The following is a 17078-nucleotide window of genomic DNA, read 5'->3' as shown; positions in this document are numbered from 1 at the left end:
GTCTTCAGAAACTCCCTAATTAACAGAGACCATGTCGTTGTCTAGCAGAACCAGACAGTAGAGCCTGTTGCTCCCAATCCCCACTCTCTGGAAATGAGACACAGAAATCAAACTGGCACTGAGCTGGAAGCTTCCTCCCTGCTAGTTCTCCTTCACGCTTAGAAGGTGCTTTGCAGACTGCAAGGGGAGGGAAGTCACTAGCAACCACACCCAGCATCCTCCACTGCAATAGTGACTGCTGCGAGATACGTACTGGTCCAATGCCGGCATCAATGTACTTGGGAGAACCAATCACCTCTAGCGTGGATTTAAGGCCTGCTTTGTGGAAAGGAATGCATACCTAGTGCTGTGGAACTAGCCTGTAGCTAGTGCAGTCACAGGCCCTTGAGAACCCACTATTGATGTCATACTAACTAGATGTGTAGTTAATGTCTTCTCATTATTTGTGTTTATTCCCATAGACTAGCATAGTTCTCAGCCTTGATCAAAGAAGCCTCTTACTGGCCAAAGTACTGAGAATAAGTGACCGCCGTGTGCTCTGTGCCCAGCGGACATCTGCGGGGCTCTCTCTGAGACCCAGAGAGTATTGCAGAAGAGGGGTGGAAAGGCTGTGGGAGCCAAAGGATATGGAGGAGTGCAGTGGGCTCTGTCACCTGGATGTGAACACAGCAGCTGTGGCTGCTACACAAGGCTGGGCTGGGGAAGAGGAAGAGGGACAGGAGGGTGGGTAGGGAAGAAGGGGATTGCTGGAAGGGGAGGGGATGAGATGTGGCAGAAAGCAAAGGAGATTAAGCCCCCGCCCCCCCCCCACACCTCATCTGATTTCGGAAGCTAAGCAGGGTCAGGCCTGGTTAGTACTTGGATGGGAGACCACCTGGGAATAACAGGTGCTGTAGGCAAAAAAAAAAGTGTCTTAAAAATTCACTTATGGGTTAGAGAGATGACTCAGCAGCTAAGAATATTTGCTGCTCTTGTGGAAAATCTGAGTTCAATTCCCAGCACCGACATGATGGTCTCACAACCGTCTGTAACTCCAGTTCCAGAGGATCCCATGACCTCTTCTGACTTCCAATGGCACCAGGCACACCCATGATATACATACATACATACATACATACACACACACACACACACACACACACACACACACAGGAACAAAGCACTCATACACATGAAAATAAATAAATCTAAAAAAGTATTTTCAAATCCAGTTTGAAAGCCTGCACTTCCAGAGGCTCTTTCAGAGAATTCTCCTGTCCCAGTTTTTTAAAAGTAAGAAAGGAAAGCTGGGCTTGGCGGTACATATCCATGATGCCAGCCCTCTGAAGGTCTTCCCGGCCTACACAGTGAATTCTAAGATGGTGGGTGTTACATAGACAGATCCTATCTGAGAGAGAGAGAGAGAGAGAGAGAGAGAGAGAGAGAGAGAGAGAGAGAGAGACAGAACTTGACCTTCCAGTGTCTCAAGAGGGTCATTTTGGTCCCTGAGAGAAATCAGAAATGGAAGATAGAAGATGGTTGTAAGAAGGAAGGCTTTTCTGTGTGGCCTTGTGGGTTTCTCAAGAATGTCACAAAGAGGTCAGTCTTTGTTAAGTTACTGGTCAGTCCTTTGCAGAGCACACTTTTAGAAAAACAGTTTGTTCCCATCTGTCCTGCTCTGCCAGGGCTGTTCCCACACTGAGAGAAATAAAGAAAACAGCTGCACGATGTCTCTTCCCCGTCCTCCCTCGTAGGCACCAGAATGGACAAAAAGAAGAAAGAAATCAATTTCTAATTTTACAAGGGAGAGCAAGCGCAACTTAGAGGAAAATAGTTTAAATGCCTATTTAAGTCCAAATCATATTGTAACATTTCCACGAGTCCACTGATTGTTCCAAGAACTTTCTAGTGATATTAGCATTTGCTTATATGAACCTTTTGTTTTTAAAGAGATCCACAAATAAAAGTTGTTCTGAATTTCTTTGCAGTTACCAAAAAAAGCATATCATTATCATCTTTGGTCATATTTGACGAATAATTAATACATTTTTATCATGAACATGGTAGCTCTTTGCCCCATCCAAGGAAATTCAGGACTTGGGATGCAATGAATGTCCCATGATTTTATGCAGACTTCCGCCTCACTAAACTCGGAACGTGAGCCCGGACTGGCACCCCCAGAACAACCGAAGATCAATAGAGTGAACAAAGAGGTCAGAACAAGCCTTGGAGTTCGGGTGCCAAAAACCAGGAGGAGAATGTCCTCAGACTCAGGAAGAATGGGAGAAAGGTCCCCACTATTCCAATTCCATCACAGTCGCTCCAAGCCCCGCTGTGGCAGGTTGTCATTGCTAGAGACCCAGATTTGAGGCTTAAAAAAAGAAAGAAAGAAAGAAAGAAAGAAAGAAAAGAAAAGAAAAAAGAAAAAAAGAAAATGTGCCTAGAGAATCAGGGAAGACCAGAGAGGTCCTGGAGAGAATGGAACTCGGGAAAACCAATATACCTATCTTCTGTGGGTTCCTGGCTCACCCACCCCAAAGCGCACGCAGGAAACATTCCCTAGACTTGAGTGCCCTGGCACATAAGTTGCTTCTTTACTGCATGCCTTTTAAGGGATTAAAATATCAATTCTAGCCGGGCGTGGTGGCGCACGCCTTTAATCCCAGCACTCAGGAGGCAGAGGCAGGCGGATTTCTGAGTTCAAGGCCAGCCTGGTCTACAAAGTGAGTGCCAGGACAGCCAGAGCTATACAGAGAAACCCTGTCTCGAAAAACCTAAAAAAAAAAAAAAAAAAAATATATATATATATATATATATCAATTCTAAGTAGGGTGTAAGAGATTATGCAAGTACCTTATAATTCCTAACAAAACTACTGGGAAGAAATACAGCGTCAAACTCCTTTATCCCCAAATCCCAAACCCAAAGTGCTCCGAAATCCAGAACTTTCTGAGCTCCTAACATGATGTAGAAATGGAAGACTCAACATCTCACATCGAGTGACAGGCCACAGTGAAAACACAAGCATACTAAAAAGTCTTTTAAAAATTATATTCCGCTACCAGTTCAGGGTATATTTGAAACATAAAAGAATTTTGCCTTTATACTTGGGTTCATTCCAGTTCATCTCGCACAAATATTCTAACCTGAGACCTGAAACATTTATGGTCTCAAACAGCTTGGACAAGGGATGCTAAGTACCAAAAAGCTATATATGTGTGTGTATGTATGTATATATATTCATATTGTATATATATTCATATTGTATATGTGTATATATGTGTATATATATATATCTGTGTGTATATACATATATGTATATATACGTGTATATATATCCAACTTTTCTGCTTTGGATGAGTATATATGTATATATACATACATATACACACAAACATATATATATGTATGTGTATATATATATATATATATATATATATATATATATACACACACACACACACACATTATACATATATTGGGATTAGAGTGCCCAGGTCAAACCTATTACTTTATATGCTAAATAATAATAATAAGAAAATGTAGTCAGGGGCCCACAAGAGAGGCCAGTCAGGGGTAAGAGTGCTTGATACCAGGCCTAAGGACATGAGTTTAACCCCTGCAATCCACACAGTAGCAACAAAGAGCTAACTACCACAAGTTATCTTCTGATCTCCATACATGTGCCCTGGCATGAGTGCACACACATAGAATAAATGAATGTAATTAAAAATTTAAGCAACCAAGTCCATAATGGATAAAATAAATACGATAATAAAACGTGTCCAAATAACCCTAAAGAAAACAGAAAGGAAAGGAAAGTAGAACTAAAAGTCTGAGGAGGAAGCCAGAAAACAGGTAATGAGATCAATTCTACATCTAAATATATCATTTATAAAATGTAAGTATTAAATCAAATATAGATGTTTTAAATGCACCAATTAAAGAGCAGAAATCTGAAAGAACTCAAATAGCTTTAGAAACAGATATAAACATGAGAATTTATGTTCCCTGAAGAAAATCTCACATCAAATATAATGATATAACTTGTCTTCTGGCCTTGGCACATGCATCTCATCCTCTCTCTTCTCTCTCTCTCTCTCTCTCTCTCTCTCTCTCTCTCTCNNNTCTCTCTCTCTCTCTCTCTCTCTCTCACACACACACACACACACACACACACACACACATCACTGATAATACATTTTAAAAATTATATCTGTGAGTTTGAAGCCTAACTGCTCTACACAGCAAGTGTTCCTGGCCAGGCAAGACCACACAGTGAGTGAGACTTTGTCTCAATCAATCAACCAATTTCAAAAGAAAAAGTCTTGCCTGGTGGGCAGTGGTGGCACACACCTTTAATCCCAGCACTCAAGAGGTAGGGGCAGGTGGGTCTCTGAGTTCAAGGACAGCCTGGTCTACAGAGCACGTTCTAGGGACCTCCATGGCTACACAGAAACTATGTCTAGAGAAAAAAAAGAAAAGAGTCTCAAATTAGTAATTGAAGATATCACCGGAGATAGAAATAAATCCAAGAATGGTGCTTTGAATGAGAAAGTCCCTCTTAGGGCTGGAGCGATGGCTCAGCAGTTAAGAGCACTGGCTGCTCTTCCAGAGGTCCTGAGTTCAATTCCCAGCAACCACATGGTGGCTCACAACCATCTGTAATGGGTTCTGATGCCCTCTTCTGGTGTGTCTGAAGACATCCACAGTGTATTTATAGAAATAAAATAAATAAATCTTTTTTTTAAAAAGAGAGAGAGAGACTGGCCCCCATAGGCTCATATGTTTGGTTTTCAGTGGGTAAAACTGTTCAGGAAGGATTAGGAGGTGTGGCCTCCTGGAGGAAGTGTGTCACTGGTAGGCTTTGAGATTTCAAAAGTCCCTACCATTCCCACTTAGCTCTCTTGTGCATGGGCTCTCTTTCTCTCCTCTCTGTCCTCTGTGTCTCTGTCGCTCTCTGTCCCTGTCTCTTTCTTTCTCTCTCTCGGTCCTGTGCTTGTGGATCAAATGTAAGGTCTCAGCTCTAGCCCACTCTAGCCCACTCTGGACCCATGCTTGCCTGCCGCTGCCGTGCTCCCTGCCATGATGATCATGGACTAACACTCTGAAACTGTAAGCCCCAAATAAACTGTTTCTTCTGTAAGTTGACTTGGTCTTGGTGTCTTAACACAGCAACAGAACAGTAACTGAGACACCAACGTACAAAGAAAGGGGATGATAAAGATAAAAATAGAAATCACTGAAACTGACCACAGGAAAACAACAGAGAGAGACCAATGAAACGGGGGGGGGAGAGAGAGAGAGAGAGAGAGAGCTCTTTTAATAGATCAATGTCTCTAGCAAGACTGGGCAATGACCAACCAAATGGACATGCCTCCAGGAAGACTGGCCAAGAACCAGAGAGGTCAAAGGTCACCAGTGCCCAGACAGAGGAGGAAGAGGAGGAGGAGGAGGAGAAGACTGCAGAGTCTGCAGCTCAAAGAACAATAGGGACCTAAAGCACCTGCACCCACAAAGGCTCGAGGCTTGGGTGAAATGCAGCATTTTGCAAATTACCAGTTAATGACTTTCGCTGGTAATGAAGGGAGACAACTCAAAGGAAGTGTGGTTCATGGCTTCACATCCTTGGAAAAGCAGCTCAGAACCCTTCACTGATGGTGGCTACCCAGACCAATTAAGAGAACAAACACAAATTCTGAATAAGTTTTTCCAAAATGTAGGAAAAAGAAGAGGCACATTTCTTGATGCCAGGATTAATCTGGAACTAAAGCCTAAGCACTTATGAGGAAAGAGCAGCCACTGCTTCCGTGGAGAGCCTGGGTTCAGTTCTCAGCACCCACATGGGGCTCACAGCCGTATGTAACTCCAGTTTCAGGAGATCCAATGCCTTTCTCTGACCACCACAGCACACGTGTGGCGCACAAACATACACACATAAAGTTAGCTCTTTAAAAAAGCGAACAACATGCCTTTCCAAACCACTTAATGAAATATTAACAAGCTGAATCTAGCAATAAATTAAAATAATACCCTGTCTCAAAGCACAGGAAACAATCAAGGTGACTCACCATTACGACATTCTAAGACAAAGCCGCACGATCCTATCAAGTTATACTAACGCTCACTTAACAGCCCAGCTTTCGTTCATGGTAAGAATTCTCAACAGTTTACAAATAGGACAGCAGTGATTCTGTAAGCAGGCAGAAGCATGGCTGGTGGGTAGACCTGAACTTAAAACCCTCCTGCCTCGACCTCTTGAGAATGGATTACAGTCATGTGCCGTCAGCCACCGATCCTGGCTGTGGACTTCTGGGTTCCAGAACTAACAACGTGTGGTTTAAAGTATGAGGGCTACTGCATACTGCTCTTGCAGAGAACCAGAATTTGGATGCCAGCATCCATATGGCAGCCCAATGCCACCTGTAACTCCAGTTCCAGGGGATCCGTTGCCCTCTTCTGACCCCTGGTAGCTCCTGCATGCACATGGTAAATAAACTCATACAGGCACATGTAATTTTCAAGATGTATTTATTTGTATGTATTTGGGTGGTTTTTGCTTGCATGTATATCTGTGCACCATAGGAGGAAGCCAGAAGAGAGCTCTGGATCCCTGAGTCTGGGGTTACAGACGGCTGTGAGCTGCCTGGTAGGTCGTGGGAAATGAATCCCAAGTCTACTACAAGGATAGCCAGGGCTCTTCACTGCTGACTCATACTACTAGCTGCTACATCATTTTTTTGAAACCTTAAAATATATATTTGAAATTTGGGTGTATCTCAGTGGCAAAGCACTTGCTTAGCATGTTTAACACGTAATACCAGGAACGAGAGAAACAAATTTATTATTTAAGTGGCCAGTCTGTGAGTGTTGCTGACTGTATTAGCAGAACATAGCATGCCAGCTTTAGCTAACCTGACACCTAAGGGAGCCAGCCCGATAGCTTTCTTTCTCTTCTAAGAACAAAGCAGAGATGTCTGTAGTCATTAGCAAAAAGGTGACTTAGCCAGACAATCAATCTCGTCTATAGATAGTATTCCCTCAAAACAACAACAGCAGCAGCAAAAACAACTACAAGAACAACACACACACCCCATACCTTATCTAAAGGTCTCAGATAACCATATTTTTAACCACTGAGCCATCTCTCCATTCCCTAAACTGCTTTCACCTAAATTATCAAAATTGTCCCTCAACTCACTAGGCGTATACAAAGGCTGTTTAAACACAATGAGGTAGGGGACAGGGAATCAAGTTCACCATGAGAATATGAGATCTGCCTGAAACAAAATGTTAAAAGGAAAAAGGATTTCAATGTGCTCATATGAACATTACCTGCCGTGATCTTCTAAGGGACAGGGTTCATTTAGTGGTGCTTTCTAACCCATTCTGCTCTCTGGTTATAAAATATTACCCGAACCCTAAAAGGAGGAGGGGGAGCAGCCAATCTATGATTAAAACGCAGAAGGCTTCTCAGAACCCTCAATTGTGAGTTATTTGGAGATGCGTTTCCTCCCCACAGAAGTAAGCAGTTTAGGACGGCACACTCCACTTCACACCTACCCTGACAGGGAAAGAGGCTCATGTAAATCATGAAGACAGCGCCTGCCCAGAGCTGTTACATGGGCTGCTCCACCTGTGGTAGGTAAGGTCCAAGCACTGAGTGTTACCAAGCCAGCTCAAGGACATAAAGAGTATGCTCTGTGGTTGTTTTCTCTTAAGGCTCTTTAAACAATGCCTGTCTCTGTTCCCCACTCTCTAATTATCTTTTACAACAATGTAACAATAATTTAGTAGCACTATGTACTGTCACTTCTCCATTAGCAAACACCAGGACCTGCTGAGTAATTACGGAATAACCCCATAATGAAATGCGGTGGAGACTTCTAATTAAATTTTAACGTTGCCTAGGATGGTTCTATTTTAAAATGAGAATTTTCCAGCCGGGTGTTCTAATGAGTTATCAGAATGCATTACCCCAAAAAAAACCTCTGGAGATGGACATTGCATATTAGCACCAGTGGGTACATGTGTGGGGACATTTATAGTCAAAATTATACACTCAACTTATATAGTTGACAAATAACAGCACGTGAGACTGCCGTAACAATGGGGACAGATACTTGTGAAAGTTCTTGGTAATTCTTCGGTGTGTCAGTCATAAATCAGCTCAAAGCTGTCTGCCCTGAACATGGACTCACAGAAGTCAATCAGGAGCCCACAAAGCCTATGCCATCCCACAGCCTCCAAAAGCTCACTGGCCCCAACAGTCAGCTCTGCCCTGTTCTATTAGACCGATCCACATTCTGTTCTGTCTTTCTCCATCCACACATCCCCTCCTGGGACTTTTCTGAAAATCCCTTTGGCATTGACTGAGGTTAGACATGGTGATCAGTCCTTGCCAGTTCTCTTTTCCTTGTGGGAGAAGGCCACTGCCATCTCTTCTCCTTTTACCTCAGCGCAGTGAAGGCCCGCCTCCGTTTTCTGCTGGAATCAGCTGTAACCTAGTTACTGATGTGATCAGCAGCGTCTGAAGAGAGCTTACTCTCTTCAGAGTAAAACTGAGGGTTTTATGAGACACACACAGTCCTCACCTGCTTCCGTGCCCAAGCCCTCCTCTGAGGACTGCATCTCTGTGTTATCTGTGCAGGTCCAGAAGGACAGCACTGAATCACTGTCTCCTTTGGCACAGGGAAGGTTAGGACACACTGCTGGGTGGCAATTTGTCTTTGGAACGTCCAGCGGTTCTCAAGCTGTTTTAATTTTGACACAAATTTGCTGTTTGGCATTAACCCGTGTAAATAAGATCTCACATCTTTGTTTTGTTTTGCTTTGAAACCTACTCTTGCTATGCAATCCAGACTGGCTCCAATTCCTGCTCATTCCACCTTGGCTTCCTGCGTGGTGAGATTACAGCACTACATTGAACCACCACATCCAGCCTTTACTTCTTATTTTAATTAGTATTTACTGATTTTTACAGAACTTAAGAGACCTTCAGCGTTACCGACGTCTAATCCCTAGGATCTACAAACAGCAATGGGAGCTGACTGTGGGCACAATGTACAATGTCGCCAGGGCAGTGAAAGTAGGCAGCTCAAGTCCCATCACACTCCACACTCAACCTAGAAAAACCTGCTTTCTTCCTTTCTTTTACTAATTAAGTGATTAAATGTATTTATTTATTTACTTAAATTTCTTTTGTAAGCAGGGTCTCTACACAGCCCTGAAACTCACTATGTAGACTAGGCTGGTCTGGAACCCACAGAGATCTACCTGCCTCTGCCTTCCAATGCTGGGATTAAAGGTATGTGTCATCGCTCCTGGCTTAAATAGGGTTTTAAATATTAAAATATAATTATATAATTTTCCCCTACACCTCCCTCCCTCCAACCCCTCCCCCCCACTCTCTCTCGCTCTCTCTCTCTCTCTCTCTCTCTCTCTCTCTCTCTCTCTCTCTCTCATTCATGGCCATGGCTTCTTTTTCTTTGCTGTAATGTATACAACAAACAGCAACCTACTCAGTCCATACAATGTTACTTGTATGCATATGAGTCCAGGGCGGATCACGTGGTACTGGATAAGCAATGAAGGCTCTTTCCTCAGGAAAACTATTTCTCTCACTCTCATTCCGTAGTTGCCCTTGGTTGTTTGTCCCATGAGATCTCCCCTTCCATGTTACATGTCTGTTAATGTCTTCCTTGTCCCGGTCTTCCTTGGGCTACATATTGTAGAGATTCCATGAGAGAAGCTTCTCTGAAGAAGGGTGAGAGCTAAACGTATCTGTGGGTAAAAGGATAACTATTCAGAATGCAGTTTGGAATTACGCTGGTGTGGTAAAGTGACCGTTGTAGGTTTCCTCGGTTGTCTAGGCTTCCAGTATCAGTCATGGTTTCCTCTTGTCCAACGGGCCTTAAGTCCAGCTAGAGAGATGTTGGTCACCACCGAGGTATGAGTGACACTATCGTGCATACACCATGCTGGTCCCTGTAGTCAATCGTACTTGGGTAGGATGGTTGGTGGCTTCTCTCCTTTGGAAGCTTACATATTGCCTTCTGGTTTCATGAAAGCCAGCCCTCGGGGCTAAAGACTGAGTTATGTCAAATCAACTCAGATTCTCTAGGTTCTGTGTCCAAAGTGCATGGTGTCTTCAGCAACAGGGATTTACGTTCAACCTTTGAGAGGCAACCAAGGGCAAAAAGCAATTGTCCATAAATGGTGTGGGAGCCTCTTGGACTCCCTTGACTAACAACTAGGAAGGGGTTTCCCATGCCTGTTCCTGGGGGCTTTGTCCAGATAGACGATGGCTCTTGGGGTGGAGGAGCATTGTCAGCCCAGGTGTGTGTGTGTGTATGTGTGTGTGTGTGTGCATTGACCTATATGCATTATATATAATTTTAGAGCTGGAGAGATGGCTCAGCTGTTAAAGGCTAGGCTCACACCCAAAAATGTATTATGTATAATTTTATATAACTGATTCCTTATGACTTTAATGAAACCCTTACTATTACTTTATCCTCCTTCTTCCCGCTCAAAAAGGCAACTCTTATTTGTAGGCCAAGTTTCAATGTTTGAACATGGTGATCACATTTTTTACTGGTCACACACACACACACACACTGTCATGGGAGGTACTTATAGTGCTCAGAGGCCCACAGAGACTCAGTTAGATCTCAGGTGCTCCCACTGTGGTCTTCTCTGCAGACTGACCTCCTTTCTTTCCCTTCCTTCCTTCTCTTTCATGCACAGCTTCCTGAGACCATCTCCCGCATACATTAAATCCTCACGTGTATCCAGGAGTCTAACCTAAGCCTCCACCTATAGACAGAGGTTGCCATAAACTTGGAAGCCAGTTTCCATAAGCATGGGGGCCATGATCGAGTGTCCAGAGAGGCGCTTTCTTCTGAGGTCTCTTGCCCTGGGCAGTAGATAACTGTCTTCCTTCTAAATCTTCTCTGTCTTTCAGCTGGAACCAGCCTACTAGCGCCAATAAAAATCAGGAGGTAAGATAGCATCTCATGTAGCACAGGCTAGGCTTTAAGTTTACTCTGTAGAAGAGGATGATTTAAACTCCTGATCTCCCTGCCTCTGTGTCCCAGTGCTGGATTATGCGCATGAGCCACCACTCCTACTTTGTCTCAGTGCTGGGGATCAAAGCCACGCCTAATCCACGCTAAGCAAACACTCTTACAAAGGAGCTGCACTCCTAGGCCCCCTGGGAGTTAAATATATTCTTTCTATTTTTGGCTGATGCAATTTTATTTTGAGACCATGAGAATCTTAGATAATGGGAAATTCCGGAGAAGTTATGCCAAATATCTGCCAAAAACATGTTGGTCTTAACTTAGCCCAACCAGTAGGCAAAACAAGCCAAGCCTAATAGGACTCTGTGAGAGACCCTGTTGGAGACCTGAGCGGCCCAGCTCTAACACACTCGAGGGTCACAAAGAAGACACTAGCATTGTTGCAGTTAAGAATTAACCTAAGTAAATGCAAACCCTGTGATTCTGACATGTCATTTATATCCTCATGGGGTGAGGCCATTCTAATCTTTCCAGGATGCTCAGACATTGCACTGAAGCCTGTATCCTAAGATACTCCTCATTTCCAGCCACATAGGATGCATGATGACTCCAAGTCCCTCATAGCTGTGGGTTGGGGGTGGGGAGTGGGGACCGGGGTGGGATAGAAGTAGGAGGAGAATGGAAAGAGAGAAAACTCATAACCATTTCTTTTATTGGGCTGAAATGAAAAAGATCATTTCCAGGCTGGAGAGATGGTTCAGTGGTTGCTCTTTCAGAGGTCCTGAGTTCAAATCCCAGCAACCACATGGTGGCTCACAACCATCTGTAATGAGATTGGATGACCTCTTCTTGTGTGTCTGAATAAAGCTACAGTGTACTTACATATAATAAATAAATAGGGCCTAGCAAACACAGAAGTGGATGCTCACAGTCAGCTATTGGATAGGGCCCCCAATGGAGGAGCTAGAGAAAGTACCCAAGGAGCTAAAGGGAACTGCAACCCCATAAGTGGATCATTATTATGAACTAACCAGTACCCCAGAGCTCTTGACTCTAGCTGCATTTGTATCAAAAGATGGCCTAGTCGGCCATCACTGGAAAGAGAGGCCCATTGGACTTGCCAACTTTATATGCCCCAGTACAGGGGAATGCCAGGGCCAAGGGGGGGGGGCTGGGGGGGGAGTGTATTGGGGACTTTTTGGATAGCATTGGAAATGTAATTGAGGAAAATACCTAATAAAAAAAAGAGAGAAAAATAAATAAATAAATCTTTAAAAAGAAAAGAAAATTATCATTTCTGAGAATATTTCCAGGCTAGTTAGTACACAGATATTATCAACCCCTTGGACATTTAACTCCGAAACTTAGTACCTGGAAAGAAAATGACAACAAACACAAGAAAAATATTCACACCAGGGAGATCCTGAGAGAAGCTGCGCAGAGTACAGCAGAAGGTGAGAGAGAAGATAACTCCTGAGAAAGGCTAGCTGGTTCTTCCCTCCAGCCCCTGCCTCCGACTCTCTCAGCTGCACCCACCAATTGTTGACCCTTTCCACATTTCCTTCCCCACTAGATAGCAGATTGCTCTCTCATCAATGAAGACCTTGGCATAGTTAAACAATTTACTGATGATTGACTGATTATAGTAAACAAATAGATGATGAAATGTTTCTATTTGTTTTTTTTTTTATCATTAACAATGTATTTTGGCTACCAAAATCAGCATTCCATCCAAAAGGCATCATGAGAGCCAGTTGTGAGTATCAGTCTCTGAGCTTCTTTAGATTCCTCCCCGCTCCCCAAAATGTTATATAAGGCTATTGCCAGTGCTCTTGGCTTCCTACAGAACTTGACAGTAAGATCCTATTAAAGACACCACATATTCAAGTCACAGGAAAATAAGAAATCAAACTGGTACAGGCCTGGAAACTTCATCCTCTTTGGCCTAGCTGGACGGTGCTATACATGGCAGAGTAGAAAACTGTCTTATCCAGAGAGCTAAATACTGCCTGGCCTGTCGGATACACCCACTGCTGGTGCGATCGTGGCACGAATGGTAATGGGAGTGACCAACTACTTTCTGCTTGGATTTAGGACCTTCTCCGTGAGATGGAACTCATGGCTAGTATCGTGAAGTAGGCCAAGAACCTGTAATAGGAGAGCCTATTAATCTGCTAAGGGGACAGATTATTAAACCGCCCCAAGCAATAATCTCTCTAAGCAATGAGCTAGTGCATCATCTCTCAATCTTCAGCAGAGAGGCTTCTTTTGTGAGAGGTGGCCATTAAAAGAGAGACCCACAACTGGTCAACGTGAAGAGAGTGGGAGAATACAGACTGCTCAGTGATAATTGGAGTAACTGGATCACACCCTGTTTTAGTTTTACTGTTGCTGTGATAAAAGCACTGGCCCAAAGCAACCTGTGTAAGGAAAGGGATTGTTGGACTTATAGGTAATAGATAATTTAGTCTGGATGCTCCCTGTGAGTGTCTGCTCAGAAAAGCAGCAGGCAGAGTCCCTGACAAGAACCCAGGCTTCTGACAGTGCTCTGGGTTGCCCACCACAGCCCCGTGGTGAGACCCAAGTGTGTGGGAAGGTCAGCACACACTTTGTCTCAGAACACAATCAATCTGGATCTGAACCGGAAGCTTCCTCCCTGACAGCTAGCCTCCACATTGCTAGAAACGTCCATAGCTGAGGGGAAAGGTCATTCGGTCTTGCCTAGGGATGGATCTTGGCAGAACTGCCCACTGGGATAACGGTGACATGACTGCTATGTGGTAACCAGCTGCTTTCAGATGGAATTGGAGGCCTGCTCCACAGGAGGGAATTCACACCAAGTACTGGAAGTCAGAAACCGCTGGCTGGGGAAGGTCGTGGCCCCAAGGGAAGAACTTCTTTGGCTAAATGGACATAACACTGCCTTCCAAATATCCGTGTTGAGACCCAAGCGAGAGTTGCTTTCAGCTTTGACCAGAGAAGCTTCTCCAGGTATTGAGAATAAGTGAGTGTTGAGGGCTCATCCCTCAGCATCTAAGCCATCCTTCCAAAGCTCAGGGAACATTGTGGAAGAGGGGGCTGAAGGCATGTGTCTTAGTTAGGGTTTTACTGCTATGAACAGACACTATGACCAAGGCAACTCTTGTAAGGACAACATTTAATTGGAGCTGGCTTACAGGTTCAGAGGTTCAGTCCATTATCATCAAGGCAGAGCATGGGCAGGATCCAGGCAGGCATGGTGCAGGAGGAGCTGAGAGTTCTACATCTTCATCTGAAGGCTGGTAAGAGAAGACTCTTGCTTCTAGGAAGCTAGAATGAGGGTCTTAAAGCCCACACCCACAGTAACACATGTACTCCTACAAGGTCATATCTACTCATAGTGCCACTCCCTGGGCCGAGCATATACAAACCATCACAGATGTAAGAACTGAGTAATGGGGAGAAAAGGTAAGAAATGCTTTCTGGACAGAGCACAGCCGCTTCGACCCTAAACTCATCCCAACTGTGATGGCCAGAATTGGGCCTGGGTAAGTCTGGGCCTGTTTACACTCAATCATGGATGCAAATGGGGCTTATGAGAACCCGTCCCCTCCCTTCAGAAGTATGATGTCTTTTAATGGGTTCTGGGGGAAGGGGAGTTATTTCCTTTGGTAATAAAGCCTCTGGTGATTCCAGTATGCCCCATTGGATAGCTCTGTACTCACACCCAGGCAGCCTTGGTTTAACTCAATAGGTTGAAAAACAAAAACAAAATAAAATAAGTCAAGGTACTTGTGATGGCTATTTTTATGTCAATTTGATACCAGCTAGAGTCGCCCAAGAGGAGGGAACCTCTTTTAAGAAAATGCCTCTGTAAGATCAAACTGCAACCAAGCGTGTAGGGCATTTTCCTAACTATTAATTGATAGGGAAGGGCCCAGCCCATTGTGGGTGGTGCCATCCTGGGGCTGGTGGTCCTGGGTGCTGTAAGAAATTAGGCTGAGCAAGCCAAGAGGAGCAAGCCAGTAAACAGCATCCCTCCGTGGCCTCTGCCATGGATCCTGCCCTGTCTGGCTTCCTGTCTTGACTGTCTTTAATGATGAGCTGTAATATGGAAGTAAAAACTGAATAAACCCTTTCCTCCCCAAGTTGCTTTGGTCATGATGTTTCTTTTTATCACAACTCTTTTTTTTTTCTTTTTTCTTTTCTTTTCTTTTCTTTTTTTTTTTTTTTTTTTTTTTTTTTTTTTTTTTTTGGTTTTTTGAGACAGGGTTTCTCTGTATAGCCCTGGCTGTTCTGGAACTCACGTTGTAGACCAGAAATCCGCCTGCCTCTGCCTCCCGAGTACTGGGATTAAAGGTGTTCGCCACCACGCCCGGCTTTATCACAACTCTTAAGACAAGCCAGAAACCTGAATTCAATCCTCAGTGCTCACATGGTGGAAGGAGAGAATGGAATCTTCCTGTAAGTTGTCCTCTGACCCCCACATCTGCAGAGGCGGGGCACATGGGGGGCACATATATAAATAAATGTGACATCTAAAAGGACATGAAAGTAAGAGGGGCTGTTAGGAAGCAGACAGGTTGTCAGTGGTGAGAAGTGCTAAGAGCAGGCAGGAAGTTGCCATCAGATGTGTGTGTATGTGTGTGTGTGTGTGAGAGAGAGAGAGAGAGAGGGAGAGAGAGAGAGAGAGAGGGAGAGAGAGAGAGAGGGAGAGAGAGAGAATTTGTCAGAGAACAAGCTTAATTTTAAAAATACATAAAAATAATAAATGTATTAATTTCTATGGCAGTTGCTGTGGGCTGGCTACATCAACAAGTATGTCTAATCTTCTGCTTTATGGTTCGTTTCTCTTTATAGAGGCTTTAGAAACTGGATTTTTGTTTTCCTGGCCTTGCTAACAGGCACAGATAGATGTTTGGTGTAGAGAGATATTCTTGTGAGCTTCTGAGAAATGTTTTTCCTGATTAGTGTGTGTGTGTGTCTGTGTCTGTGTCTGTGTGTGTGTCGCTCACCTTGACCCTTCCTTAATGCAACAGCCAACTAACTGATGACCAGCCAACCAGAAAGAGGCAGCGACCGCAGTGAGAAGCCAGCATGCTGAAAATAGAAGGGAAAGTTGTTGTTTTTTGTTTTTCTTTTGAGTCTTTGCTAGAGAGGTGAGGGAGTAACATGAAAGGGAGAAGGGAGAGTGGGAGGAGCATGGGGTGAGCAGGAGCCATGTTCAATGGCTCACATGCATGAAGTTATCAGGTGAGCATGGGCAGTGTTCAATGACACACACATGAAATCATCAGGTGAGCATGGGCAGTGTTTAATGACACAAACACACACACATGAAGGCATCAGGTAAGCATGGGCAATGTTCAATCACACACACACATGTGAAGTTATCACAGGGAGGTCCGATGTGCTGGGGGGGCACCTTAGTCCCAGCACTCAGCTCAGAGGCAGAGGAATCTCTGTGAGTTCAAGACCTGCCAAAACCACATAGTCCTTAAGAAAGAAAGATGGAAGGGAGGGAGGGATGAAGAGAGTCATAATAAAACCCACTATTTTTTTACACTAGATGAAAAAATATTAATAACATAATTTAATTGGCCCTTTGGTAATACTGAGCTATTGCTTCAGTATGAGAGTTCACTACCTCCAGAATTCTATTTACACAGGATAGATCATTTCATTCTTTTTAAAAATCCAAGCTACCCCTTACTGACATTCTGTTACTTGTTACTTGAAGCCAAATATAACCCAGCTGATTAAAACAGTGACTACATGCCAGGCATAGATCCAAATGCTTACAATTTGATGGAAGATATGTAATTATTATCCCATTATACAGATTGTATAATTAAGGCCTCCAGAAGTCAAGTAACTTCAAATCTGAACACCTGGTGAGTAGCACAGCAAGGATTTGAAACCCAGCACTCAGCCTCCAAATCCTTCACTCTTTGATGCTATATTTACGTATCAATAATGATGCACACAGAGACACACATGTTCATAGTTGGAAATCCAGGTGAAATGTCTATCTCAAAACTAGAAAATGCACTTGGGAGGCAGAGGCAGGTGGATTTCTGAGTTCGAGGCCAGCCT

The sequence above is a fragment of the Mus caroli genome, chromosome 13 (genome assembly GCF_900094665.2).
Source record: "Mus caroli chromosome 13, CAROLI_EIJ_v1.1, whole genome shotgun sequence".
Taxonomy (NCBI): domain Eukaryota; kingdom Metazoa; phylum Chordata; class Mammalia; order Rodentia; family Muridae; genus Mus; species Mus caroli.
Note: the sequence above shows the minus strand (reverse complement) of the source record.